General features: G+C 43.7%; 1 protein-coding gene and 1 long non-coding RNA gene across 4 annotated transcripts in view; one reads left to right on the top strand and one right to left on the bottom strand.

The window, feature by feature from the left end:
• The window catches only part of SETBP1 (SET binding protein 1), a 268,327-nt gene extending 256,802 nt beyond the window's left edge, over window positions 1-11,525 (bottom strand). For both annotated transcript variants that reach the window (XM_063422644.1, XM_063422643.1), the window contains exon 1: window positions 11,067-11,525. The gene's annotated coding sequence lies outside the window, so the exon portion shown is untranslated. The remainder of the gene's footprint in view (window positions 1-11,066) is intronic.
• On the top strand, window positions 11,430-19,956 carry LOC134564047 (uncharacterized). Of its 2 annotated transcripts, none has more exons than XR_010083462.1 (3): window positions 11,430-11,566; window positions 13,903-14,017; window positions 19,771-19,956. It is a non-coding gene; the product is annotated as an uncharacterized LOC134564047 (long non-coding RNA). The 2 variants fall into 2 exon arrangements; XR_010083463.1 differs by having other exon boundaries at window positions 19,790-19,956.
• Window positions 19,957-27,317: the final 7,361 nt, after the last annotated feature.

Here is a 27,317-nt window from a genome sequence, read left to right on the forward strand (position 1 = left end):
CTCTGGGATAAAATTAAATCACTGCAATTTTTTTTTTGTTTTGTTTTTAGCAAATTTGAACCAGTTTGAGTTTATCTTGTATGGATCAGTATCCTGTACCAGTACTGTATTTAATCCACAGCTCAGAGCCCTGTAGCTAGATTTATGGCAGCTTTGGACCACAGCCTCTCATACTTCCTGAGGCCATGGTCCTCTGAAAGAACAACCCAACCTTGGCAGGGAGCTCATATAATGACTGTGGCAGTTATTTCTGTCCACATTATGGATCTCATAGGAAACACCCTCTCCCTGTCATCTGCCTTATGTCCATCTAACTAAGGTATGTAACTCATTAATAGGGTGAATTAGAGGAAGAAATGTGATTCCTCTTCACATGGTCCCTCTGCCTCAAATTGTGCTTTTATTCAAATCCTTCTAACTCTGCCTCTGATTCTGCATGGATTATGTGAGGGGGACAGGATGCAAGCTGTCCCAGATGGGGGTTATCCACATAAAAACAAGGAGCAAAAGATAATGGCAGTTGGCAGAAATACAGTCTTCACTTGTTTCTATCAGATTGTGCTCAGTCCAAGAGCTAGCATCCCTCTGCACCTCCTGAGCAGTACTGACTCATGGCTGTGCCTCATTGTGCCCAAGTCTGGCAAAGGGAGTCAAGAAAAGTGACACTAGAGGGAAAAAGACATGGTAAACTGAATATCTGTCCCAGCTTGAAGCTGCAATCATCCTGCCCAAGACAAAGAGGCACAAATAAATGAAAATCCAAGCACATCTGTAATTACAGAGGCATTCTGTAAAGTGTGCACATTACACACACACACACGTATCTGTCTTCTCAACATAGACACGTTTAGAGTAGATTATGGAATCATATCTGACTCCATAATTAGGTTTGAGACTTTATAATTAGATCAGGTAGTCACCTTTCTATGTAAGTAACTAACTATCATAGAGGACTTTCAGAAGGGCCAACTGAATGATTAAACAACTGATATGGCCATAAATCACAAGGACAATATAAGTAATACTGCCCAAGGTACAGCTGTGGCAACCATGAGTGTAGCAAAGCACGCATCTGCAGGATCATGCTGCCCAAGGACAAGCTTCTGCCTGAGCTTCTTTTACAAGCTTCTGCCTGAGAACTCTACCAAGGTTTTGTAAATCTACTCACTCATAAGCTAAAGCTGTATCAGAGTGCTGGGAAAAGGAATGCAGTCATCAGATCTGTGAACACCTCACAGAAGCTTCTGGTCTCTAAAATTATCAAACTCCTCCCTCTTGTTCTCTCTGAGGTAGGCAACAAAAATTTGGTTTGTGTTGGAGGGGACCTTGATGACCATCTTGTTCCAACCATTCCAACCCCCTGCCATGGGCAAGGACACTTCCCACTAGACCAGGCTGCTCCAACTCAGAGTCCAACCTGGCCTGGAACACTTCCAGACATTTACAACTTCTCTAGGAAATCAAGACGTAGTGTTTGATCCTAATGACATCAAGAGCTGGTGTGTAGTTTTTGCCCCTTTTCCTTGTGAACATCAGGCCTCCAGGACACTGAAAAGCAGAAAGAGATGCCTACTGTGCCTCAGCTCATTACAACACAAAGTCAAGCTGGTAGATTTGCCTAAATCAGGTCAACACCAAGTTGCTGAGCCTCCAGACCAATCATCATCATTCTCAGTATGATGTACACTCAGGGGTGACTTCTGGGATGGCCCAAGAGACCACCCTGAGTACTCTGTTGGACGCAGCAGATGCTGTGTGTGTGCCACTGCAAGGATAAAACTTATTCCATTAACAACAGCCATAAAACTCTTTGGGAGGAAGCGTCAATGTGCACAGAAGGGGACTTAAACACTTACTACATTCCACCTAGCTCTTGCCAAGCACACCATCCTGGAGGTAGCGGCAGCTACTCCAGGCTACAAATGGAAAGTTTTATGGGTATTTAGGGAAAGGTTATTGGCACAGAGATCAGCCACAGAAAGCAAAACCCTGTACAATTCCATCATCTGTGTTACCAAACTTTCCTAGATTGACTCTGCTCTTGGAGAGGTGCCATCATACACAGTAGCCTCTTTCTAATACCGTCATGGCAGGGCAATAATCTCTTCTTCTCCCTCTGATCAAACATTTCCCTCTGCACCATGAAATGCATGGAAAATTATTTCTCTGTATAAATCATTAATGAGAGTTTTGTTTTTATTTACTGCTGCTGCCACAGGACTCTTTCTTTCACCTTCTTTTTTTTTTCCATTATTTCATTTTTGCTTGCGCATGTACCAAATAGACCTGCTACCTCTTTCTTCGGGAAAAACAAAGAAATAAATAAAATTTAACAACACATTTGTTAGGGAATGCATCACATCTTGGCTCAACATCCATTCCTCAGAGCCATAAGTGATGGCACAAGGAAGACCTAAAAGGCTTCAGTCCAGGGTCTATCCTGTGCCCAGTGTGGAGTCTGTACAAACAACACATCCCATGTTATTCCATTCTGTATGCTTCAAATAATGCTGGGAGTGAGAAAGATTGGATTTTCTCCATCCAGGACACTGCACTGTGTGTTTCCATGCTGAGTAAGCAGTGGTGCCTTTCTTAGTGCTGTATAATACACCAAGCATCCCAACTTCAAGAGGGGACTGTGAGAAAATGGAATGTCTAAAGTGTATACAAGAAGAATAGCAATAATTGGAGTATTGAAAGGAAAGCATTGGGACTGATTTGTCCTGCAGAGTACATCAGTCTTTTGGGGAAAGAGAGTGTTAAGGCTAGAAATACAAGAAATTCTGGAAGAAGATGAAGAAGAGGAAGAGGAAGAAGAGGAAGAAGAGGAAGAAGAGGAAGAAGAGGAAGAAGAGGAAGAAGAGGAAGAAGAAGAAGGAGAAGAAGAGGAATTGGGAGGCAAAAGCAGCACAGGACATTACTGGATGCAGCTGGATGCACATGGGACAAAGAGCAGCCCACACTGGTGAGACAGTGATATCAAGAGGCACAAAAACATTAGCTGGGAGCATGATGATGGGAAGACCTGAGGCCAGGAATAAAGGCAAGATAACTGCCAGCTTCTGTGGGCAAAGGGAAGGAGCACCTTTGCCTCTAATTAGGCTGAAGAGGAAGTAGTTACAGCAGTGCTGGGTGGAGGTAAAAGCCTGCTGAGTATCCACAGGCCTGAAAGGCCTCTCCAGCTCGATTACTTTACTGTGCTCTTTGTGCACATCGGGCTCCCCCCAAGGCAGAGGATCAGGACCCCCAGATTCACCACTCAAATCCCTATTGAAGCAGGACCAGCATTTTGGATTATTACTCTCTTAGACTCATATAATCAGTAAGGTTGGAAAAGCCTTCTAAGATCATGGAGTCCAACCATTCCCCCAGCACTGCCAAGGCCACCCCATGTCCCCAAGTGCCACATCCACACATTTTTTGAGCACTTCAAGCATGGTGATTCTAACATTTCCCTGGGCAGCCTGTTCGGATGCTTGACCAACCCTCCAGGAAACAATTTATTCCTGTTATCTAATCTAAACCTCCCCTGAAGCAACTTGAGGCCATTTCCTCTCATTCTGTCACTTGTAATACTCCTAACACCACTGTCGCCATGAAGATGTTAAAGGTTGGAATGGGATCAACACTTGGGGGGGGATTCAATGTCAAATTAGTTATGTGTACTCCCTCCCTTCATCAATGACTCATGGATTGCTGTCTCCTAATCTGAATCCTTCACTTAGTTTCCAACAAGCAAAGTTTGGTCTGCGGACTCTGATGGGCCAAGAGAACCATGAATTGAGGTTCAGTGCTGCTGCTCCCCATCTAGAAGTGGCTGTGGGTTTGAGTAAGTTCTCAGTTCTTACCTAAAATCAGGCTGTATCTTATTGTTATTTTAATTTTTACTCACACTACTTTTTTTTAAAGGTTTTCCTTAAGGGCCTTGGGAGGGCTATTTGCTGAGCTAAGGGTGAAGAAAATGTTCTGTCTGAAAATCACACCTAGAAGATAGCAAGTTTTAAGAGCAGATGTCTCTTCAATGCTGGTGATAGGTGTGGAGGAGCAGGACTCGTGCTTCTAGGAGTATCTCTTATGACACAGAACTCTAATGTAACCAATATCTATGAAAAAATGCCGTTTATGACTTCTGTCCAACAGGATTTGTTGGGCCAGTGCCCTTCTCTTTAAGCCAACAGACTACAAGAATACCATTCATTTCAGGATGTCTATACTCTAATTTGTCATGGCATCAGAAAGCATGGCCTCCAATTTTTGTCTCACTCAAACACCAAAAGATGACAGGGGCCATTAAGTAGCCCTGCATCCATAAGATAGAGACAGCTGTCCCCTTTAAAAGCATGCAATTAGAATAATTTAAAAAGGGAAAGCATTACCTTTTTCCACTCTCACTTTTTCTGAATCAATTGAAAACAAAACTGATAGCTGGAAAGGCTTACTCAACATTTCAGGAAGAAAATTGTCATGAAACAGAGAGAAAGCATGCTATTTTTCAGCCCATTAGTTGAAGATTTATGGAAATTACAAGGATGTGAATGTATGGGTTAATATTTTAAACTGGTTTGCAACCTTAGGAACAATGGACATGTATAGTAATACTTTGCCCAGATGCCTGCTACTTTACATGCGTACAGTCTTGTTTGAACACTTACTGAACTCCCCCAGTTAAGCTTTGTTTCTTTGATCCCTTCTGAAAATGAACTGAGGAATTCAGCAGAGAATTATTCCCAGTACAGAATTCTATCGAATCCCCACTATAGAGCTCCTTATGAAGGCTTTAGAGAGGGAAAACAAACAAACAAACAAATCACACACACAAAATAAAAAAAATAACCAGGGAAAAAACCCTACAGAAAGGGTTTCCTCGTCTAGAGAACTAATAGGATTTCAGAGGAGTTTCAGTGGAAACCTCGCTGCATTCTCCAAAGCCAAGTATTTAGCAAGCTTTGAGGAGAGGTAGACATGGATCATAGCATCACTCCAGAATATGCTGGGTCTGGAAACACAGTGGAAAGTTAGGCCAGTATCCAAGTCTTAGAAATCACATCAATAGGACATTGAGGATATGTGGATTCATATGGAGGGAAGACGTGTCTGTAATGCCTTGCAGCTTTACCTCTGAGTAATGAGGTACTCAGGTTTGAGTATCATCACTTTCTCCCTTCCATCTTAAAACTGGCTTCTCCATCTGCTAAAATGCCAGGACAAAAAGAGAGTGATTCATTGTATACATGTATATCTCAGTTTTAAAGGTTAACAAACATTTTAAAGTAACTTAAAATCTCAGGTTTCTGATCTTTAACCCACCTCTAATTTTGAGGTATTTGAGTGAGTCCTGGGTTACCCCATGCTTGCCTACCACACATTCTTCTGAAAAGATCTCCCAAGCACTGTTACAAGTTATACCATACTACAGTAGGGGAAAGTTTGCTGTCATTGCTATCATCCTCACAGAGCCCTTATCTGTCCAGGACTGCACAGCAACCCTTGCAGAATCAGGAATTCACTCTTTCAGAGGCACTGAGAAGACAAGTAAGTCACCCCACAACAGCATTCACCCACAATCTCAGTTCCTCCCAATACAATGCAGAGCCAAGCCTTGGGCCTCCTCATGCTGTGGTGCTCAGCAGGGCAGGTCAGAGCCTTGTCACCATTTTATGACCTCACGTTTGCATGGAAATTGGCCTCCTCTTGCATGGCGTTTCCACACATTGTGCTCCCTTTCAAAACAGTGCATCAGACTCAACAGCCCTACATAGGAAAGGTAACTCAGGCTCATCTTCACCACCTGCACAACTCCTATATTCCCTGCAAACCCCCCGTGCTGGATGGACAAGTGCACAAGCCCCACCAAAGTGCCTTCTAATGAGCAAGAGTAAACCTGACCCAGGGATGTGTGAGCAGCACCAGGGTCTGTATTCCAAGAGTATTTTCCCTGGCCACCTTCCTCTTTGGTCACCTCGTCTTCTTCAAAGTTTCTCCTTGGTCTATTGGAGAGACATAAAAGACAACAAAATCCTAAAAGAAATAATGTCAGAAGATTTCTTTTCATACCCAGTCATCCCAAATCTTACTGAAAAGCTCACCATTGCATTTGGACAATCTGTCCTCCAAAGTAAATCCAGCTCCAAAAGGGCAAAATATCTCCTAAATCTACTCTCTTTCAAGAGCTGATAAATAGAAATTAGCTACTTCCTTCACTCATTTCCTCAGCCCTGAAAGATAAGCTGTATTATTCTCTGACTGCTTTTATTCAATTTAAGAAATTATTTTGTCTTCCTTTATTCCCCCAGCTGTTTATTCCCTTGACTTTCTACTATACACAATCAGTCAAATGTGAATTCAGAATCCAAGTGCCTGTTGCAGAGCTGTGCTTGGTCCCAGCATCCAGCAGACCTCTAAACAGGTCCAAAAGTGCCATGAACTTTTGAACGCACATCAGGTGAAGCCTTCTCACTGAGAGGAGAAAGAAACAGTCTCCAAGTGTTGCTAACCACACACACTTGCAAACTGATTTCATGTCTGTATCAGAAGGAAAAAGGAATCCCAATATCAAATGTTTGCAAATCTCTTTCAGATCTGACAGTCCCCCCAGGCTCAAACACTGAACTGAGGGATTTTGAAGTCCACCTTTAATCAAGGTGACAATTTCCTAAAAGCATAAGTCATTTTATTTCCTCAGCAAGAATAATGGGAAAATAAACTCTTTTCTATCAAGCTGGAAAGAGAGAAAGTAATGAGAACAGAACCTACAATAGCAGCAAAACCAGACCAAGTTGAAACCCCAAGCCCCGAAGCAAAACATGGGGAACCTTCTCTACTAAGGTTCTCCCAGAGAGTCCCACCTTTTTTGCTTTGGACTAGCTCTAAACTTTGGATTTATGCTGCCCTAAGTTTTCCTGGACTTTTCAGCAATGAGGCTAGACCTTATCATGGATTTCCTCTGACTACTTACTATTTTATAGGTCACCTATATTACAAAAATATTCCTGCTTGTGAGGGTGGTGAGGCACTGGCAGAGGTTGCCCAGAGCATCTGTGGCTGCCCCATCCCTGGGGAGTCCAAGGCCAGATTGGGCAGGGCTTGGAGCAGCCTGGGATAGTGGAAGGTGTCCCTGCCCATAGCAGGAAGTAGAATGAGATGATGTTTAAAGTTCCTTCCAACACAAATCACTTTATGATTCCATGATTTTTACACACAGATTTGGTGCCCTCATCACAAGAAGCATACTTAAACACAGCACTTACAAGTATAAAACCCTGCATGCCTACATGCTATAGTTGGTAAAAATGGTGCTGCATTTTCTGAACACGGCTTATAATCTGTCCCTCCATGCTTCATGGAATGCATTTTGGCAGTTATTAATTCTGCCTTTCAACATTGTCGCAGACCCACAGACCACAGATACTCCAGAGATGGGTAGTTAATGGGGAGCAAGGAAAACAGCCTTGGCATATGGTTAAACAAATCAGTCATCAGTTCACTGGGACATCTTTCATTTCCATCACAGCAATCCGTTGGATCCCAGAACTGTTTTTTACGTGGTTCATTAGACAATAGCCTTTCTTGCTACTAGTTGGGTCAAGAGTCAAAATTGCTGTGTAATTGCAAGTCTCAGGGCACAAGGCAAGAGTTTTTTCAGTCCTGGAGGGTGTTGTCCAAAGGGGAAAGAAAACAGAAGGGAAAGATTATGTGTGAGCAATTGAACCCTACTGAGAGGGAAAAAAAGTCACTGGAACTGGGATTAGGCAAATCTGGTAATGGAAAACAAGAGTCCTGTTGGTAAATTGGCACTTGCACCTAAAATATGTGTGTGGTAGGGAAAAGGAGCTCAAAGGATGGGTCAAAAAAGACCAGAAGAGGAGATTAAACAGCATCTGAAGCCAAAAAATTATGGTTGGACCTTTTGGAGCATTTAATTCCTTGTGTTAATTAAGCACACGGTAATAGCAGTTGTTAAACAAGAACAGTTCCCAACTTAATCAAAGTACATTATTGAAAATAACACAGAGCAACCTCAGTAGAGAAACCAGTATATATCAAATCAAGCTAAATAGCTCAGTTATGATCATTATTAATAATAAATCTTGGCCACTGTTTCTTTTGTTTGCCAACAACCAGCATAGTTTATGGCTCTGCACAAACCTAACACACCATTTTAAAGCATTTCAAAAAGTATGTCCTCCTAAAATGATAATGTGTTAATAATCTATGCTGGGCTTTTTGGCAGGAATCAAAAAGCTCAAACGACTTGAAATAACATCAGCTAAAAATTATTTATTCTCCATCCCTAGTTGCAGGGAAAACAGAGGTTTTCTTGGCTCAGTTACTTCTCAATAGATTTCTGGTTTCAATTAAAATTTTAAGTCTGAGAAGTTAAAAAAAAAAAAAAGGTTGAAGCCAGTAAGAGATGGAAGAGAAGTCTCCATTCACTGAGTGTTTCTGCTTTTGTTTTTTGATGGGTTTTTTTTGGGGGGGGGGGGTTTTTGGGGTTTTTTTTCCCCTATTTTTACATAACCCTTCTGAGCTAAGAGCACAGACTAAAGTACAAGTCTATTGTGTGGACAGGGTATTTTTTTTCTCTTTTCAACTAAAAAACAAATGGAGATGAAAAAAAGTTTCTCCTTTAAGTGAAGGAAGCTTCTGATGAGGAGTGTAATCTCAGCAAAGGCTGAGGAAGTGCAGAAAGCTGTGTATGAAACAGGTACTTGAACATTTTCCTACGAATGTGTCCAGTCCCTGGAAGTGTTCAAGGCCAGGCTGGATGGGGCTTGGAGCAACCTGGTCTAGGGGAAGGTGTCACTGCCTTGAGGGAAAATGGGGCTGGAAGGAGATGATCTTTAACATCCCTTCCAACCAAAATATTCCATGATTCTATGATTCCCTGGTGAGAATAATTTTTGTTGTCCACAATAAAGGCTCCACTTGCTTCCTCAGGTTCATGCTGTCACTGCCTGTCTTTAGACACCTGATAATACCATTTCTGTAGTCTGCACCAAGTGAGTCCTGCGTGGAGGGGCTTTCAAATCAGTAATCATTCCCATTTTGGCCCATGCTATTCCAAATAGCCAGGACTGGATTTGCCAGTAGCCCTTTCCTCTTGGAACAATTTTATCATACCAGGAGGCTCAGATCTCCCCTGACAGTGGAGCACTGACGGGTTCTGTGCCCTCCTCTCCCCACTCCTCTGCATCCTTTGCCGTGTGACAGGCAGATATAGAAGGACACAGGAGGGTCCCCCCCACCCCAGAGCGGGGCCACCGCGGACCAGTGACTAATGAAATACCTCTGTACACCGGCGGAACAGCCTGCTAGGCTCCCCTGCCCTCCTCCCTTCGCCCTCCCACTCCTCTCAGAGCCCGGCTGTGTTAGCCAGGCTCACGGCAGCCGCGGGGACACCGCCACCCCACGGTACCAGAATGGGTGGGTACTCCCCTCGCATCTCCCCTCGCATCCCCCCTGCGCATCCCCCACGCACGCAGCCCTTTCTCATTACCCCTCCCGAGGCCAGGGAAACCTGCACACCGGGGGTGTCCGAGTCGGGTGTGCCCTGTCTCCCCGTCGCCTCCCCGGTTTGGGCTCCCGGCGGCCAAGTGCCCTTTGAGCATCAGGCGTCAGGCCCGGGATTATCGGGGCCGTTTATTTGAAGCGGAAACGAATCGGAAATCCTTCTCTCAACTGCCTTTTGGAGACATAAATACAGCAGGCAGGGGCAGCGCGGGGAGCGCCGTGCCCGGTGGGGCGGTGAGATGTTGGGATGCAAACACACCGACACGCTCGCACTGACACACACACTCGCTCGCACTGACACACGCTCCCACCCGGGGCAACAGGGGCTGCGGGGGACCCGATTTCCCGTTGCCCTCCGGTGAAACAGGGAGAGGAAGGAGTGTGAGCGTGAGTGCGAGTGTGAATGCGAGTGCGAGTGCTCGGCGCTGGGCAGGAGCCTTGCGCCAAGGCTGGGGTTGACAATAGCTGCCTGCGGCTGCGGGCTGCGAGTTACCCCCTCTTTCCAAAGCCGCCCCCCAGCCCGATGATATCGGCGGTGTTCAGCCTGTCCACAGCTGAACTCCGCTTCCACCCATTGCGGGGGCACAAGGGGCCACCGAGGTCCCGGGGGCGGCAATCACCGGCTTATTAAGAACCATTATCCAGCCACCGAGCGTGGTGGAGGTAGTGGCGGGGGGATGTCCCGCTTTGCTAATTAGTACCCCCCCTCTCCCCCCCCCCCCCCCACACACCTCGTTGTTCCCCCAAATCGCAGCTTTTCGGGGCTGCTTGTCCTTTCCAATGTCAAAGCACGGCGGGGCCACCCCGGGGCAGCGGCGCCCCCCGGTTCACCCGCGGAGCTCCGCGCACACACACGCTCACACTCACACACACACACACACACACACATCCCCGTAAGGTTACAGTGTTGCTCTCTAGCTCCACTTAACCTGCAATTTACGAAGCGGGGGGGGGGGGGGGTCGTGTCCCCCCAGTTTCCACAGGCACACACATAGCTGCCACCTACACATATAAACACATACAGGCTACCAAAGCGGGGGCCAGGAGAGGGGGGATAAGGCGGGGGTGTGGGGGAAATAAATACGTTATTCAAACTCCTAAAAAAATTCCCAACCTCTTCCCAGTAGCGCGGTCTTACACGCACCACCAGTACCCCCTCACCCCACGACAACCACACACAGGCAGACACACATGCCCCTAAAACAGGCACAAAGCGTGGGGAGGGAAGAGGTCGGAGGCGATGGGGAGGAGGATTCGCATGAAATGCATAGAGGAGAAATATTCCCCCCTCCCAAAGAAATAAATAAAGCCCTTTTCCGCGCCATTGCAAAGTCACAACAGTGGAGGGGGAAAAAAAAGAGAGAAAGAAAGAAAGAAAAAAAAAGGGGACTACATTAACTTTTGCATGCAGAAGGAAAAAAAAAAAAAGGGGGGGGGGGGAAGGAAACGGAGAGACGCGTACGATCCTCCTGCAATTCCGATCATCAAGGCAGACCTTTCCTCGATGCCTCAGAATTTTTGTTCCATTTTTTTTCCTCCCCCCCGCATTTACTAACCCATATCCCCAAAACGGCAGCCGGGGGCTTCTTAGTAGCTTCCTCTTCTTCTTCTTTCTTCCTCTTCCTCCTCCTCCTCCTTCTCGGATTTCCCCCCTTCTTGTCTCTTCTCTTTTAGATCCCGGTTCCAATCCCTCGCCACAGCCCCCAAAGGTGCTTTTGCTTGTGTTGCGGCAAACCCATGGCGGTGTTCATCTGTCAGATGGGGATGAGGGGAGCGCCCGGCCGCGCAGCGCACGCAGAGCGCAGAGGGAGGAGGGCGGGGGGAGGAGGAAGGCACCGGGGAGAGGGAGATGGACGGACAGACAGACGGAGAGATAGCTCGAGAGATAAAAGATAGATAGAGAGGGCTAAATAGAACGAGATAGAGCGAGAAAGGGGGGAAAATGGCGTCTTGGAAAGCCGGAATCCCGGAGTAAATCAAATTAACACGCAACACCCAGAGCAGTCCCGGCTAATTTTAGCAGGATCCAAAATAAAATGAAAAGGAAAAAAGGGGGGTGAGTAGGAGGAGAAGGGGGGGTAGGGGGGCGGGGGGTGAAAGAAAGGAGGAGGGGGTAAGAAGGGGAAAAAAAGGGAGACCGAGAAAAAAATAAAAGCCCCTCAATGCAATGGATAAAATCCTGGATTTGAAATCGATGGAGCTGGTCTCCAGCTCTCTCGCTTTTTCTTTTCTTTTCCTTCTTTTAGATTTTTTTTTTTTTTTTTTTTTTGGAGAGGGGGCTCTTTTGCTCTCTGCTTGTTGTTGTTGGTTGGTTGGGAGCCTTTTGCAGGGGGGCGAGGTTGCAGGGAAGCGTTTTCGGTTTTGCTTTTCCTGGCGAGGAGTTTCAAAAATATTAAAAAAAAAAAAAAAAAAAGGAAAAAAAGAAATAAAAAAAGAAGGAAAAAAATAAAAGAAAGAAAAAGAGCGAAGCCTCGCCAGGGGAAAAGGGCTGCTTGGCGGCGGCGGCGAGGAAGCTTCCCTTTATCCCTGTTCTCCTGGGCTCTGGAGCGGGTGCCGGAGCTCCGGCGGGCTGCGGGGCTGCGGCCGCCCGCCCGCTCCGCTCCCCGCTCCCCCCGCGCCGCCCCGCGCCGGGCCGGGGGAGGGCGAAGGGAAGGCGGAGGGAAAACACCCCCTTCTCCTGATGGGGCCGGAGTCGGTGCTCGCACACTCACACAACACACACACACACCCGCATCCCCTTCCCCGCTGAGAAAGGGTGCGCCTGGGGGCGGCTTTTTTGCTCCCCCGCTGGATTTTTCCTTTCTCTGTCTTTTATTTTGTCTTTTTGGTCTGGTTTCTCCCCCTCCCTCTCTCCCTCCCTGCAAGGGGCGGCGATTTGGTTAAGCAGATCTGTGGGGCTGATGTCTCTCTCTTTCCTCTGTTTCCATCGCTCGCTCCCGGAGTCCTGCAGCACTGGGGGCGGGGGAGGGGGCGAAGTGTGGGGAATAAATGGTAATGATCAGGCACACACACACACACACACACACACTCAGACACACTCGCAGACACGCACTCGGTGTGGCTGCAATGCTCAGCTCTGGGTTAATGTACTCAACAGTGCCACTACCTGACACAACTGCAGCACTGATGGGGGCAGGGGAGAAAAGGCAGAGGAGGTGAGATTCAGGGCAGGGCTATTTATCCCATTTATCCCACTCCAAGCTCAGTCTCTCCCACGCCCTCCCACCCGCCCCCCCGCCAGCCCCCCCGCCAGCCCCCGTATGCTTTTCACTGCGGGCTCATGACCTGGGTGAGACATTTTGGGGTACAGTGACTGCTGTTAGGCCACACTGAGAGTTCCCTCTCTGGGGCTGGGGGAGATAAGCAAGGACTTTCAATTTAATTGAAAATTAAATTTTCACTCCTAATTTAAGGACTAAATCCCCCCCCCCCCCGCCCCCCCGCACTTTCAGAATGGACCAGCAACAAAATGCAACACAAACTCAGCTGCAGGCCAGTGGAGTTGTGCAAAATCCAAATTGCTGGGCCTTTCCTTTCCTACCCATGCTCTGCCAGCAGTCTGGATGATGCTGCCTTTTGGGCTGATGGCTGGACAAACCTTTACTCACACCAGTAAATTGTTGGCTTGCCTGAGTAGTCACAGAGATGATGAGGAGGGACCCCCAGAGGTGGGAAGGCTTGTGGAATGGAGCTGTGGAATTGTACTTACAGATGAAGGTAACATTCCAGAAGCAGGAGGGGGAAGGTAGGGGGTACCCCCTCTGTGTTCCTCTGCATGTTTGATCCCTTGCAAAGATGGTGCCACAGGATTCCCAGTCCCAGAGTGCTGCAGGAGGCTCAAAGTACACCAAGCCTCTCCACTTTGCTTTGGGACAGAGGGTAGCTTCAGGCTATCATCCTGAGTGACCTGAATTCAGTGTGCAGCTGATGCAAGGGTTGACCCTCACCTGCCATGGAGGCTTATTCATGTCCCATTATCCCTTATATCATAGAATCACAGAATTAGGTGGCTTGGAAGGGACCTTAAAGATCTTTTCACACCCCCTGCAATGGGCAGGAACACCTCCCACTATCCCAGGCTTCTCCAAACTTCCATCTCACCTGGACTTGGATACTTCCAGGGATGGGGCAACCACAACTTCTCTGAGCAACCTGTGCCAGGGTCTCACTACCCTCACAGCCAAGAATTTCTTTTAATATTCAACCTAAACCTGCCCGTTTTTTAGTCTGAAGCTATTCCCCATTGTCCCATCACTCCAGGCCCACGTAAAAGTTTTTCTCCAGCTCTCTTGGAGTACCTTTAGGCACTGGAAGGGGTTCTGAGGTCTCCCTTAGAAAGGCCTTCTCCTCTCCAGACTGGAAAGTTGCAACTCTCTCATCCTCTTCCTTTAGGAGAAGCAGTAGATCTACAACACAGTCCCAGTCTAACACCAAATAAGTAGAAAAGATTTGTGGGTCCATGAGATGCACAAGCCCTCACCAGCCCTCAGCAGACTCAGCTCCCTTGGTGAGTATGTGCCCTCAGCCCTACTGTGTTCCTGGGAAAAAATCCTGGGTAAAAACCACACCAAAGCATTGCTTCCCTTTGGATCTCCCCATGTGACTGACATCTCCCAAGATACCTGTAAATCCCAAACCCCTGAGCTGAGGGGCAGCAGGCTGTGCCTGTCCTTCCCTCATGGTCTTTTCCTCATGCTTCTCTCCAAAAGGAGGAAACAAATCAATAAAATATACAAGAAGCCTTCCAAATGATGACCAACAGATCAACCCCATCTCCATCCCAAACAAACACGCAACTCACAAACTTTCGAATCGGAAATGTCACACTGAAAATGTTGACATTTCTGATTGAAACCAAACAGGGATTGTCATTCCCAATCAGCTCTTTGACATGGAAGGGAGGCTTGCTTGTTTGAATTAAATCACCCAACTGGAGCTATGTTTTGTCATTTTGTATCTAAACAAAAGAAAAAAGAAACAGTTTCAACATTTCTTGGCAGAACTGATAGTGACATTTCCTGTGAAGAATTCTGGTTTTGAAATGAAAACTTTTGGCAGGTGAGCTCTGTGTAAAGGATCTCCACTGACCATCATCTTCCTCTATGGAATAAGCTGTTACTAACCTCCATGGAGTAAGCTGTTACATTATTTCACTGTTATGAAATAATTGGCTTAATTAAATTGGCTTAATTAACACAGAAACCCAAATTATAGAACCAAATACAAATACAAATACAAATACAAAAAAAAAAAAAAAAAAAAAAAAAAAAAAAAAAAAAAAAAAGGGAGAGAGGGGGAAAGAAAAGAAAAAAAAAATCACGTTTACTACACCTTTGCTAGAAAATAATATTTTGATTATATTCATCAAATTTAGGATAAAAAGTGTTTTGTGAGCCTTTTCTCTTTTTATCTTGTATATATTTTCTCCTGGAGAGGATACATGTACATAAACAAATGTATTTAAGCAGCCCCAGAAAAAATAATTTCAAAGTGAGTTCAATTTAGAAAGCAATACAGATAATGGCTTATTTAATGCTCACTTTGAAAACATGGCAGAGTTTAAAGAAACAAAACTAAGAAAGACTCAGGCCTAGTAAAGGAAGTTTGTGATTCACCCAAAGTTATTTTTAGGCCTGTCATATGTATAACTGAAAGAAAAAAAAAATCACACCTGGTTACTTTTACTTGTAGACATCAAACTCTGTCAGGATAAATTTCATAAACAGAAAAAGACCCATCCCTTTGAGTGGTCACCGTGTAGGACATGTGTGCATAAATCATTTAGAATCAGTGCTGACATCAAAGGTTTTCTGACCTGTGCTTTTGTCTCCTAGATCTAGAAATTTTTCCATCTTTTAAACAGCCTCCTCCCTCTGTCTCTGCTGTGTGTCAAGGAGTTCAATCTAAGTGGATAATCTCAAAGAGGAAGTTTTCTTCTCTTTGTTCTTTTCACTTAAAAAAATATGATGGCATTTGTAAAATTGGTTTGGTTCTGCATCAGACCTGAGATAAGTTTCCTATTTGTGCCCAAGTCCACATATAACCTTGACTGCACGAGACTGATGTTCTGTAATGAAGGTCACGAGCCTATTACTTTTATATAAATAGCATATTGAGTTAAATAGCTATATAACTCTCCCTAAGTTCAAGGTATGAATTAAAATTATACAGAATTATTGATTTGTAAGACAACATGAAAGATACAAAAAAAACCCCAACACAACCAACCCAGAAAACCCAGATCTTGAGAGGCTCCCAGTAAAACATTGGTAGCTTTATAGGATACAAAAATACAATCAGATAATCAAAAGTATATATTTACTATTAAATTTGCTTAAAACATACTTTCCTTGCGAGCTTTGGCTAATCAGATATCTAGCACATTTTCGAGATTTATGTAGATTATCAATGTACTTATCATATTATAATCATTTATCTATTTAATGTGCATACACACAACCAAAATTTCAGATACACAGTTTACAGCTCCTTGTATCCCACTACAATTATATTTCAAGACAAATGAAAACAGGAGGAAAATGTGAACATATTTCAATCCTCTCTTTTTTTTCTCATCAAAAAATGGTAATTCAACTGTTAGGACAAATTAGAAAGAACAGTGATTTTTAAAGTTACTCTTTTAATTTATAAATCTTCATAACATCTGGTATCAAGTTTCAACATTTTTGTGTGAACAGTGGCAGGGAAGAATCAAAATTCAGGGCCAAGGGGTAGGAAACCAAGTGCAAAACTAATTGTGGAAGACATAACTCCTCTGTTTTGGTTGATTCTTCATGGTTTTAGGGCATTTATATCCACAGTACTCTCAAACCATTTCCCTTGCATGTTATTTTGATAACTCAGAACTGACACCCTTGTCTCAGCATCTTCATGTTGCTGACAAAGGCTGTGTCATGCTGGTTATTGTCCAAAAACAAGAGGATTTTGTCTCCAATTCCTCAACCATGACAATTAGGAGAAAACTTAGGTAGCTTAACAACCAGGGAGATGACCACATGGGAGGCTCAGTTCAAACTCAGGCTTTCTTATCTATCTGATCTTTCCAGGTCCTTCTTTACCCCTGTGGAGGCGGTGTCTAAACATTTCTCTGTACACAAAAGTTGTAATGCTCAGTGATGCAGCACTTGCTGATACACCAGCAGAGCACCAGACCCTGCCCTTTGCTCAGGCTGCTCAGATGCTCTTGTCCTTTTGAAACCCTCTCAATATTTGCTCTTTCAACATCCTTCAGTTTGCCACTGCTCTTATTGTGGTTGATGTTTCTCAGTCTTCCTGGAGCAAATGAGTGACTCTGATCTCATAAGTGCATTAAATTATTTCCATCATCAAAAAAATCTTCAAAGAAACTAATTACTAATAAGCATCAAAACCTATCCTGGATTCTCATGTGCACTGTTGGTTTACGATGCTGTGGATTTCCATCACAGTTTTCACACAGATTACAATTTTGCATCTATATATACACATAGATTTCAATATACTTATGTATATCTAAGGTTTGTAAACTAGTATAGGAGCAGCAACATGAATAAGGAGCACAAAACATCAGCAGAAATGTAACATCAGTCAATGAAGCACAGGACAGGCAGGAGGTAATTGAAAGCTGTATAATTTAGGATAGGGAGTGAATGGAAATACTGGATCTATGTGGGAATTTTGGCTATAAAGAATTGTTTAATCTAGTTAGGGAAGTCATAAAAGGAATTGATAACTAGAAGTTGAATTCAGAGAAAATATCACATTGAAATGAAGATGTACGAGGTTCATAGCAATTAATCACTTCAGAAACTTAATAGGAGGATAGGTAAAAATCAGCATTTCATGACATTTTCAGTTTGGCGAGTGGATGGCTTCCGAGAAGATATGCTTTAGCCAAGTAAAGTAATTGGGTTCAGGACAGGAGCAGACATGAAATGAGTTAAGAACTGCCTAACTGACAGATCCCTGAAAGCAATTGTCAATGCAGAATTATGGCTAAAGAATAGTGTTACTAGGGTTTCCTCTTATGCTATTCATCAATGATCTGGAAGTAAATATAAAACTACTCCTGATGGCATTTGTAGATGACATTATGGTCACTGAAATAGCAAAGAATGAGTGTCCAGGGTGGCCTGATACAGCAAACACTACCTGGCTTGGGCAAACAAATGTGTTTTATTGTAATAAGGTGCTTCTTACAAACCCAGAACAAAAAACCTAAACAAGCCTGGCACTGTCAGCTTTGAGTTGGACCCTCAAATCTGAAAGTGCTGGTGTGAGTCGTGTGCTGAATTTTAGAAGCTGTCTGTGGGTCTCAAAGCCACCTTTTAAGACATATGGTGACAAAGCTGGAGAGGGTATAGAAAAGAGCAACAAAAAATACTTGGGGAAATGGAAAAAAAAATGAGGGCAAGGGTTGAAGAATTGTGTTCAACCATCAGAAATATATTAGATTACAGACAGAAAGAGGCAAGAAAATGAAATGATATCAAAGGACTGGACATAGGTACCTAAACTCTAAAGGAAGAGAGCTGAGACCATTCTTCCCTTCAACATTTCCTAAATAACAGTTTAATTTGCTCCTGCCCTCCTACTAAATTCAAATAATTTCTCTGTCCACACACTGCAATTGGAAGGCCTCAACCATACATTTGGGGTTCACTTTGAGGCTGGGGGTTACATTGCCCAGGTGCAGTTCTGGATTTGCTATGAGATTCCTTTCTAGGAATAAAGTTTAACTGAATAAAATGTAATTACCTTTTAGCCTAAGCCAAGCTGAATCCCTGATCACCCTGACAGGCTGGAGACAGCCTAGATGGCCTGCATGGTCCTTTCTGGCTTGGGAGCCTGGGAAATTAATTTGCAGGAGAATTGTGTAAATGTCTCTTGAACATTGCCCAATACCAATGTGTGTACAGTACATTTCCCATGGAAGCTGCCATGTAACAGCAAGCAAAATCTTACTACTTCAAGGTGAAGGTAGCCATCCAGTGACTCAAGAAACACTGCCATAAGGTTAGGTCAAATCATGACTTTTCCTAAGAAATTGTTGAACCCCTGAAACCAGACAGTTTTGCTTTGGCTCTGAAAACTGGCTCAGAAAATTTGGCTCAGAAAATTTCTCCAACCCAAGATGGATTTCTTGGTGTAGAAAGGGACACAGGCTTGCCTTGTGGTTAGATCCCACTGGTGATGTGTCATTTAGTTTACAACCTGTTAAATCAGATCAGATACACAAACCTTGTCTTCTATGCCACTGCTCCAAGAATGACACAACTGGCTGTTCTTGGGTGAGTCTGTCACTGTATTTTATTAGGCTGTTCTTTTAGTCATGGATAACATTAATTGAATCAGAAATTATTGATTTGTCTTGGCCAAGCATGTTCTCAGTCCCATAAATGGCCCTCGCTTTATTAAAATATGTGTACCTCATCGTCCCTAAAAATAATCTCCAACAAAACCACAACAACAATATTAAAAGAATCAGAAAATGTCTTCTATCTTTGTCTGTATGATTTTCTTGGGCCAGTCACACAGCAGGAGACACAGGCCACATGAGCTGAGGTTGGCCTCAAAAATACTGGAGGAAAAAAAGAAAGAGCATGTTCACATGTTATTAGTAGTGTATAAAATCCTTCAGATGGCAATGGATAATATCCATATGGATATCCATCCATAGATAATATACATATGGAGAATAACCTATTCTAAATATCTGTGCACCTTCTTTATCTAAAATTTAAATCATCTTAGCTTTTCCTTCTCTCCCAGGGCTTTGCAAAACTTGACACATGGATGCTTTATATGCTTAAATTATTTATCATTGTTGTGGAACATCTGATACTTTTGAAGATGGAAACATGAGGAACAAGATGGATCTCATTTCAGCATGAAGCTCCATCTGAACAGCAGTTTGCAAACATTCTTCAGGGTATTTGGCACCACATGCCTGGACCAACCCCTGTCAGCCCATGCACGGTGGGAACAAGATCCCACAGGGCCAGGGTGCAATATCAGACAAGAATAACTGCTGGTATTGAGCCCGTCATTTGTGTTGGATCTCTTCTCAGGGGCAGCACTGTTACCAGCCAGGCAGGGCAGGCACCAGGTTGGTCAGTGCACTGGGGGGATGTTTGAGCCCTTACCATGGCCAGACGTAGCACATTGTGTGGAAAACAGATTATATTTGTCAGTTCCAGGTCTACAGCAGAACATCGGGATACCTCATTTTGCCTTTTCTCCCTCTTCCTTATCCATTAGCATTTTCTGGCTCTCCCAGGGTGACATCCAGCCTCAGCATCGGGTGACACAATGCTGCGCTGATTCAGAGGGAGCATCCCGAATGACCTGGCTCTCCATCCCAAAGGAAAACCAGGCAAGGAATTCCACGTCTCAAAAACCAGCAGCTGACTGATTCCCTGTGTTCCAGGGAAAGGGCAGCACAGGTTTTTAGCTTGCACCTCTGTCCTTTATCAATGTTTTCTTATCGCAGTTTCTTTACCACTGACGTAAATTTTGTAAAAAAACCCAAACCGAACCAAACATAAACCCCGAAAAGAAACAACAAACAACCCAAACCTACACGTGTGCGTGGGGCTGAGGCTCTATGCCTTCTGGGTGGGATCTGCCTCACGGCTACAGTACTGCCTTGGCTGCTTTTCTTGCCCTTTTCTGCGCCAGCCTGTGAAATTTGCGAAGTTTTGGGTGGTTTTGGTTGAATAGCCATGAAGCATTGCCCTCTGCCGGCAGGTCGCACACCTGGCCGCGAGCCGCTCCTGCAGCGCCCGCGATGGGATTCAAATCTCAAGCACTTCAAGCACTTTACATAAGGTTATTTAAATTTTGGAAATGAAAAGAGGGCAAAGCCAAAGGCATGGGGCGGGGGGGAGGGACGGACGTGGGTGTGGTGAGAATCATCAGCACCAAAAGGATCACTTGTGTCCTTAGAATTTAAAATATTTTTTTGTTTTGTTTTGTTTTTGTTTTATTTTGGTCATGTTTTAAAATATCAACTGACAAAGCATTTCTTGCTACAGCTGCACAATATTGTGCTCATGCAGCAGCATGTGGTTTTGAGAGAGACTCATGATGCAGCCCCACTGTTCATTAGGAATGAAACACAGACTAAAAATATGAATGTCAAAAAGTCACTGCCAATAAAAAAATTGTCAGAGGATGCAGATACCTTGGGTGCTAATTTAGCCCTTACTTACAGCAAAGTCTGAGCAGTTCACAGTCTCCTAGAAAAACATTTATCCTCACAATCTGCAGGACTTGAGGGGGACTCCAGTGCTCCTGTTTTACCTATGAGGAGATGAGGCATAAAATAAAAAAGAAAATTATTTACCTTGGGTTGAAATGGGAGTCTTGGGCAGGAGGGCTTGAATTCCTATTTCTCACACTTTTCTAGTCCATAGATAAGCTTTCCATATTCTGAAGTTTACACCAACTTGATCCAATTTAACTTATAAAGAGTTTAGGAAACAGGAGACATTTTTAATTTTTTCACTTTGATGCAACTCTGCATCTTAAATAAATTATATAATATAGAGCAGGAAACTTCTACTGAGAGCAAGCTAAAAATATAAGATTTTTTTCCTTTTTTTTCTCTCCATCACAGCTCCTGTTCCGAAATTACACTTGCCTTGCTGAGTCTTAGAAAGTTGACACAGAACAAATTGTCCTATGTAAATTACAAGTTTCCCTTCTGATTGACAGCAATCCACAAAGATGGATTAATTCCAGAGGAAGTCAAGCAAACACTGTGTCATAACTCTTAACCCAATTACAAAGATGTTCCAAATTGCTGTGAAGTTCCCAGCACATCCTTCATGTGATGCCTCGTGTAAATTTGAAGTGCAGGAGCCAGACAGAACACAGGTGAGGGGGATGCAATGAGCTACAGGTTGCATGTGTGCAGTTTTGCTCCCTTGGCCGCCTCAGCCTTTCTGAAGAGGGACAACACCTCACTCCCTCCAGGAGACTTTGATCCTGAAGACACACGGTGGGCAGCCAAGCATACGACCTGTTACATTCTTTCTGCCTGTTTTTGTTAATCTTGTCCTTAAACCAAAACAAGTCATTAAGGGAGCAGGGACAATTATTCTTTGAAATTTGTGTAAGGGAAAGGGAGTGAGAACGGGGGCTGCTGTGAGATTGGTATTGTCACACAACTGATGTGATTGTGCCACTCCTAACTGCAGAACCGTGACTGAGTTTATCAAGGTCTCCTTTTGCAAGTGATAATAAACTGAATAGCTGCCCACAAGTTAATATTTTTTCTTGCACCACATATGTTCACTTTTGGTCCTTGGATTATTTTTTTTTCTCCAGTCTCCATCTGTTCTTTTGCCTTTGAGGTACTTTAGTTACCATGGAAATGACAACATCATCTGGATGGGTGGAGCTTCTTGCAGTGTAAAGCTGGTTTCCTACATGAAGTGTTTAGCAAGGTATGGGGGTGGCTGACAAAATTGCAGCATTTCATGTGACACCTTTTCATGCTTTTGGTTTGCAGCAGAGAGATATTTGTGTGTGCTCATGAATGCACAAGGTCTATTCCAGGAGAGAGGATGTTGCTCATTTTTGATCTGCCAGAAGAAATCTTTCACTTGAGTCCTTCATGACTGATTCCTTCCAATCTTTAGTTGCAAGCTGGATTTAAGTTGTCAGGATCCAGATATAAGACAATTTGTGAGTCCTGTGATTGTCAGGTGGGTCAGGCAAGGAGGAGAGCTCATTCACCGGAGATGTGTGTCTTTTTCAGCATTGCCACAGAGGAGAACAGGAAGATTTGATTCAGTGGGTGGTTGTTACACAGGTTCTGTTGTTTGGTGATGTGAGTGGCATAGACTCCTTAGCCTCTGTGAGGTGTCTTGTGCCTCCAGCAAGTTCACGTGGCAAATGGTCTGTGTTAAATACAATCCACAGATCACATAAAACAACTGTACATGGACATCACAAGTTTTATCTCAGCAAATCTGCTGAATCCAAGGCAGAACCCTTGTTTGTACCAAATCAGACCTTATTTAACTGGTGACTCTTTGGGCTTTAATACAGAGCTAGAAACTATTATCCATTATTAGCCCCTGCAGTACATGGCGATATTGATTATACAGCCTTGTAGAGATGAAAGTATGAATAGTGAGATGAAGGTATTTTAGATGAATAACGATTTTTGGCAAAGGGTATTAAGAGAAGGGCCTGATATGTTAGAAAGATGATAACTTGGCTCATGAAACTCAATATTAAGGTCTGTACAGTCTCCAAAATGCTTTTAGGCTAGTACATATATTCTGTGGATATCGCTTAAAGAATCTGAAGTTCTCTCTTCTTGTCTAATCAGGTATGTGGATGGGGCCAGGGGATGCATCACAGAAAAGTTTTTAACAGAATTCCCACTGAGACCAAAGGAACAGTAAAGTGCTAATTCATCAGAGTGTGTGCAAACACTGTGTCCTGGTGGAATCTCTCAAACACAGGCAATTCTGGCTGGTTCAGCATTCAGTTCTTAGAACTTTTGGTGGAGAGAGGTTGGGGAACTCAAAGAGAATGGAAACTCAAAGAGAAACTCACGGAGTCCCATGCCAATTCCATGACTTTGGTCACTGCTCTCCATGTGGTTGGGGGGAAGCCAAAGGTTAAATCCTTGGATCTTTTATCCTAAAGTTACTTTGTCATGTGGCTAGAGTGACAGTATTTGTTTATTTCTATTATAGTTATTTTTAGGTGCTCTAATTCCAGCTGCAACCATTTCTTGCTACAATAATCCTTTCAAGAAACATCCTCCCCAGCAACTCTGAAAATCTTTTCCACAGAAAAAAAACAAAACCAGAAACTAAGAAAATCTAACCAACTCAGCAGTCAGCTTTAGAAATCATTCTCACAGGCAAATCTCAGCAACAAATAAACTCACAATTCTCAGAAAGCTCAGAAACCACTGGTGATGCTGGGAGTTTTGGCAGCAACTTATGAAAATCGATCATTTGATCTACCATAGGTGCCAAACTCCTGGGCTGGGAAGCAGTCTCCTTTGAATTTTTTTGGCCGTGGAGACCTGGGGTACTCTTGTGTCAGGCACCATCCTGGCTAAAGGCTGAGCAATTTCACCAGCAAATGCTGGAGTGAAGAGTGTGACCTGTTATAATTGGTGCCAAGAGCTTTTAGCCAGCCGCGAGAGATCTGCACTTGGTGTGAAGGGAGCACAGGAGGAGTGCTCATCAGACAGACTCATCAGGAGAAAGTGAGGACCCCGGGGAGGGAAACAGGCTGGTCTCAGCCTTCTGAGGGATAGGGATGTCTGAAGCCACACCTCTGCAAAGGCTGCTGGCAGCCAGGCATGCTTCCAGTGTTGTGGTGTCATGCTCCCAACACGACAAACTGCTTAATATGCCAGCAGATGCACCCAGCATCAGTTTGTCTCTGGAGCAGTTTCCATCTGAGCCCAGTGTGAAGCATGCTGGAGTTACAGGGAAACACAGGGAGAGAAGCTCAGAGGCTCAGAGATTCAGAGGGAGTGCATGTGGTCATCAGCACAACCTCCAGCACTCTCTGACATGGACTATGGGGAAAACTCCAGAGTAAACGGGGCAGGTTTGAAACCTCCTGGACAGACGCAAGCAGGACCAAGAAGAACAAACAAAAAGTCCTTTCTTGCTATAACATGGCAAGCAAAGAGCATGTGGACATTAAGCAGCAGATGGGCCCCAGGCATCTCAATGGTGAAATTAAATCCTTTTTGCTGCTTGTTTCTCAGCTTTCTTTGAACTCAAACTTAAAGTTGCTTTTGTTGGGGTTACTTCAGCAGTCCTCAATTACTTTTTCTTTTCCTGGGGGTCAGTTCTCCCAAAGTCTCCCAAGCAGGTCTCACAAACTGCTGCCAGTTCCTTTTGTCAGAATGCTTGGTCACCTCGTGGCCCTCACTTGTGGCAAGGATCCTCACAAGAATATGGGATGTTACAAGGGAAGGGAGGAGTTATTTATCACCTAAGAGCTCAGTAATCTGCAGGGCAATGTACACAAGATACAGATCCAAAGGGAAATTTGGTATGAGGAGATGAGAATTCACCCTAGATGTGCAAATGTGTTTTTCTTAGATTAAAGCTAGGGTTGTTTTCTAGATTAAAGGTAGGAATTCAGGTAGGAACCTGAATTCTAATTGTCTCCTTCCCTTGAGCTGGTTGACAGTGGAAATGCAGCAGCTAAACTGGAGGTAATCCAAGTACAAAGCCCAAGGCTCAGGATTTTTTGTCATCTGATGAGCTGCTGAAGCCACAGAGAGATAAGCAGATCTCTTATTTCATAACAGGTTTTTTCTTCATACCTTTTAAGGGGTGTTTTATTGTTCAGAGGTAGCAAAAAGAAAAGTATAACTTTTTTTTTCTGACATAGACCTTTATAAGGAAATAAACTGCAAAAAGCTAAAAACGTACAAATTTGTCTTTGTTTTATCTGTTTTTTATGAACTGTTTGTGTCCTACATTTGGATTACAGCTTGGTGAGCAATCGACTTCTTGAGTTAAAGCTATCAAAATAACATGATTTTTTTTTTTTTTTTTGAGGTTATTAAGGTTGGATTTTTTTCTTGTTCTTTTTCCTACCAAAATTGTAGACTGGGCAAGGTGAGTAAGAGTAATATGTTGGATTCAATGTGTTTCTTTTTGTTATAAATTCCTAATTTTAGATAATTATGGGAACTAGAGAACTTGAAAATAAGGTATTTTGACTTGAAGAGATAAATCTTTTCTGACCAAATTAAACAAAGCAATTAAATGAATGAAATGTATATTCGGACATCATTTCCATAGATCTTAATCTGGGGGTTTGGGGTGGCTTTAGGGGTTTATGAGAAGGAAGGACATACTACTTGCAAAGTGTCACCGTGATCTTATAAGGATGAAGATATTAAACTGGTGTTGAAAAGTAGGGTGGAAGGTCTGGTATGTGGTTTTTACATGTTCAGGGTTTCTTCACCCCAGCAGGAAGTGGGGAGAAGTGGTTTGCATCAGCTGCACTCTCCACATTGTTTTCTCATTCACCACCAAATGCCAGGAGCTGCAGTAATCCATCCTGGAAGTGACAAACATATGATACTGTGTGGCCTGATCCTGTGGGAGGAAGGGTGGAATTTCCTATGGGTGCAGATGCCTCAAGAAAAAGTACTTTTTAAAGCCTGGAGTCTTTTCCTGGCTGTCCTGTGTTAGTGACAAATGGATCACAATTTCAGGACTTTATACCATTTCATCAGTCTCCTCTAGTAATTTCTATTGTTTTTATTGTGAGTATTTCTCTTTTGATTCCATAGGGACCATGGTGGATATGGACTGTGGAAGGAAACATTCCCACATAAACAAAGAACAAAGGTTGTTTTTTTTCTCCCTTAATTTACTGATTAGGTATTAGGTGCATCTGTTATTTGTACCCTCATTTCTCACAATCCTGTATCTGTCAGAATAAACTCTGACCTTTAGCCATGGGAAAAAATAATCTTATAAAAGGATTTACAATGAAAATGTGTACTTGTTTGATGAAAGCTGCTGGAATGGCAGATATCCTCTTAAGGGTAGGATTAAGGCTACAAAGGCAGATGGAACATTATTATTCCCTGATCTGGTGAGTATTGGACAGTCCAGCCTGAAGGTTATTTCACATCCTACATGATTTATCCATAACTGTGAATGGAAGTGTTCAGAGCCAGGTTGACCAGAGCTTTGAGAAAACTGGTCTGGTGGAAGATGTCTCAGACCATGCAGGTGGAATTGGATTAAATGAACTTTAAAGTCCCTTCCAGTATAAATCATTATGTGATACTATGGCAAAAAAGGAAAAAACCAAACCAAAACAAAACACCTGTTTCCTGGGATTCTTCAATAGATGTTCAATTTCCAGATAAGGTGTGTGGTTTCTGTGGCATGTGCCAGTCTTTCCTTCCCTCACCCCTTTACAACATCGAAGTATGAGACATTTGGAGCAGAAAGATGTGTCCATAAACTCTGAGACCCTGCCTGTAAGCACTTCTGTGGGAACTGAAGTGGCTATAGATTTGTTGCTGCACATACATTGTCAGAGACATGCAGTTACCCTGGCCCATAGTTGTTTAATGATGTGTCTGTGCTAAATTCACAGCTGGGGAAAAGCCTGCTGAAACTGGTTTTGCCTTTGCTGCATTGGCTGTGAAATTAGAAGAGCCCTGTGTTGCCTGTCACATTTTGGCTGTGCAATCTATGGTGCTGCTAAGCCTGTATCTTCTCCTGGGGTTTGGCTGATCTGCTTTGGGCATCATCTTTCAACACAGGGACAAAGCCAAGCCTCTTTTGGTGGGGATAGAAAGTGTCTACTGCATAAAACACAAGTGTTTTGCCTGGACTATTGACAAACCATTGTGCTTCTGCACCACCAGCTCACCCCTTTCAGGAGTGACACTGTGCTGGTCACAGCAACATATCCCCAGGCTGCAGAAGGGATGCAGCTTCTTGAGGAGCAGAAAAGAACAGTGCCAGAGCCAAAAATTTGCCATTTCCATCACCCTGAGGTTTGGTTTCCCATGAGCCCTGCATCCTCTGGTTGGAATTCTGGATACTGTCTCTGGCTCATCTTTCTCCTTTCATCACAGGAGCACCTGTGGTATATAAACCCACAACAAAATCCCCTGATCTAGTCCAACATTTTCACTCTTGAACTTTGGCTTTTTTTCTTGAGAAAAGTATGTTGTTTCCTACACCCATCAGTAGCTTTATACTTGACAGACCTGATTAAAAGATTTTACAAACATAGTCAGTCCAGAAGGAAATTAATCAAGTTTTAATTTT

Source organism: Prinia subflava, chromosome Z (assembly GCF_021018805.1).
Source record: "Prinia subflava isolate CZ2003 ecotype Zambia chromosome Z, Cam_Psub_1.2, whole genome shotgun sequence".
Taxonomy (NCBI): domain Eukaryota; kingdom Metazoa; phylum Chordata; class Aves; order Passeriformes; family Cisticolidae; genus Prinia; species Prinia subflava.